This window comes from Lathyrus oleraceus, chromosome 4 (genome assembly GCF_024323335.1).
Source record: "Lathyrus oleraceus cultivar Zhongwan6 chromosome 4, CAAS_Psat_ZW6_1.0, whole genome shotgun sequence".
Classification (NCBI taxonomy): Eukaryota; Viridiplantae; Streptophyta; class Magnoliopsida; order Fabales; family Fabaceae; genus Lathyrus; species Lathyrus oleraceus.
Window position 1 is genome coordinate 79,968,259 of NC_066582.1, and position 3,280 is coordinate 79,971,538.

At 27.4% G+C, this 3,280-nt stretch overlaps 1 long non-coding RNA gene across 1 annotated transcript; it reads right to left on the minus strand.

Moving 5' to 3' along the window:
* Positions 1–365: 365 nt before the first annotated feature.
* Positions 366–3,059, minus strand: LOC127135228 (uncharacterized). The gene is made up of 2 exons (XR_007808472.1): positions 2,514–3,059; positions 366–1,120 (listed from the first exon to the last, which is right to left on the minus strand). It is a non-coding gene; the product is annotated as an uncharacterized LOC127135228 (long non-coding RNA).
* Between the last annotated feature and the right edge of the window lie 221 nt (positions 3,060–3,280).

A 3,280-nucleotide genomic window follows, 5' to 3' on the forward strand; every position in this document is an offset into this window, starting at 1 on the left:
TTGATAAAACTCTTTGCACGTACAATGGATTCAATGAGATTTTCATTAGCATCACATTCCACTTGATCATCATAATCTTCAATATGCACTTTCAATGCCACACCCTTACTCTTTTTCTTGGATTTCGTCATCAATGACCATCTCTAACATGTGTATGGATCCAATTAAATCATTAAATTTACATCGTGGTAACATTTCGAGCTTCTTCATTGGTTGTAACCTTCATATAGAATCTCTTGGAAAAAGATCTTAGATTTTTTCTGGCATGTTTTTCAGCAAACATCTTTTCACTATGATGAAAGGAATTGTTAGCAATGTCACGGACACAAACATTGAATTCATAAATAATTTCGTCCTCATGCATCTTAAGTTTTCAAATTTTGTGGCAACGAGTTTAATTCTTGACATACAAACTTTAAATGTACCTTCATGAGAAACTTAAAGAGTTTCTCAAGCCTTCTTAGAACTAGTGCATGTATTAATGATTTTGAAGATATTTTTTCTGACTCCATTATAAATAGTTTAAGAGCACAAGAGTTTCCAAGAATAGCTTCATCTTTAGCAGGTGTCCAATATTTTCGGGACTTCACCGATTTAGAGTTGTCTTCAACTATTATCTTTGGTAGACTCCATCTATTGATGACTTATTTCAAGGGTTTGTTGTTCATAGACTTAAGAAAAGTACGATGCGAGCCAATCAATAGTCCAAATTAGTACCATCAAAAATTGATGGACGATTAACAAATCCTCCTTCTCTGTTATTGTCTATCTTGAACATAAAATATTAAAAATCCTAGAGTTCCTCCAACTATAACAGAGTGCCTACCCGAATGTCAATTAAAATTCTCTTCAGTGAACTACAAGATGTCACACACAATATCGAAACAATATTCGAGACAATATGATCTGAGAAGTGCGGTTAACAAATAAAGAAGATAAATAACACATATAATTAGTAACATATAGTTAGTAACATATAATTAGTAACTCAATTAAGTGCAACATCTCTTCAAAATGATATATTTGATCTCCACCTTAAATTTATCAACACCAATTTGAAAGCTCGTCCAGTTGAAGTTTCAATTCTCAATTGAATGAACACCTTCACATCATGATCTTCCTATTGAACGAATATAAGGGGAATTCATGAATATGAATAATTTATAGAAGGAATGAATGAGAAAATCAAGACAAATGCGTTTAAAATTTATATTATGCATGTATGATTTGATAATTATTTTCAATAAATTGATTTGAATCGCATAAGTCAGATACACATTCAAAATTCAATTTCAAAAGTAATTCAAATTACACTAAGTTATGATTCAAATCCAAATTTCAACAAGCTGATTTGAATCATCCTAAATATTTATTCCAACCATCACAACACGGAAACACATAATAGAATTTTGAATTTTGAGTATGTGATTTAATTCATCCAAAACTTTATTTAAATTATAAAACTCAAAATCGCTTTAAAATTTACTTTTAATGCACTTTTATAATTTTTAAAATTATGCAGCTTCAAACTGATTTTCTTAAAAATTTTCTGAATCACAAGTCAATGAGAATCTTTGAAAGAATAGTTATTAAATTATTTAGACTAAACTTAATTTTGACATCACTCAGAAAAAAATACTTATACATTAGAAGAGACATACACCTACAAAAATATCATTTTCTATTTACTTTTTATACATTTTATTTAATCTGCATGAAATGTTCAAATAAATTATAAATTATAGTATGGAGGGATTATATTATATTAAAATTATTTTATTTTTTATTTTTTCAACAAAACAAAATCCTTTATATATATATATATATATATATATATATATATATATATATATATATATATATATATATATATATATATATATATATATGGATATGAAATGTTAATTAGATCTATAATTAATTAAAAAGGTGTATGAGAAAGAAATAAAAGAATGTATCATGAGATATTTGGTTTTTTATTTATTTAAATTTTTATCATCAATTTGGTTGCATAGAATCAATCCTGACATCTAAACTCAATATATATTCTTCAAGCTAGCTAACATTTGACATCATGAGAATAATCAGTTTGTCATCAATTTTGTTACTAAAAATAGAGTTTACATGTAAGTTGACTTGTTTATTTTTTTATTTTCTAAAATCTTAAATTCTTAAAAGTATAAGTATTCACATTTCCACTAGAACAAATGTCCGAGTCTAGTTGAAAAATTAATCAAGAAATTGAAAATCTCTTTCGATATATAACTTAAATTTTCTCATCAATAATGAGAATAAAAGTGAAGTAAAAAAAATGAATGTATAACTATATGATATATGCATGCCTAGCTACACTCCTGATATCATATCACTTCTCATCCATCTTTTGTCCCATACTTTCTGTCGTATCACCTTGAAATTAGTGTAACACAGAAGAATCACAAGGAATAACACATACTCATGCAATAATTTGAATCTGCAAATCACACCAAAATACCAGAAAAGCCAGAACTAACCTGTGTGTGTACCATGAGAATGAAAGTGCCATATACTCACTTTTATTGCACTTTTTCTTCCAAGGGTTTGCTAGTTTGTCTTCAAGATTGAAAACAAGAAAGAAATAATGTTAGTCATGATAAGATCTATCAATCAATAAATTGAGAATATTCTCACAAGAGAATATGATGAGTTGTGATGAGCTGGAAAACAATCGATAATAAAAGTGATATTGGCGCGGCTCAATCTGAGATCGTATTTTACATATTTCTGCACGTAAATCCGTCTTCAGATTGAACCTCACCAACATCGCTTTTTTGCTTCCCAAATCTCAAACACCATCATCAATATTAAGCTAACTGTATAGCAAGCATTGAACAAAAGTAGATAGATATATGATATCAAATTAATATCAATAATATTCACTTATTCGACTCTATATATGGATATATATGAGTTGATGAAGATGGATTCATATTGTTCCAACTACTTAGAAAATTTCAAGTGGTTTTCATTGCTAGCTAGCTCTCTAATTGACTATCCACCAAAAAGAGAAGAAAAAGGCATTTCAACATTAAACAATATATATTCTATTATATGGTCCCATTATACACCTAATCACAATAATTAAAACCATGGTGGAGCTGAAGAATATGGTGAAATGATCTATCTAACTAAGCTATAAGTTGGTGATAATTAGGAACATCACTATATATATATATATATATATATATATATATATATATATATATATATATATATATATATATATATATATATATATATA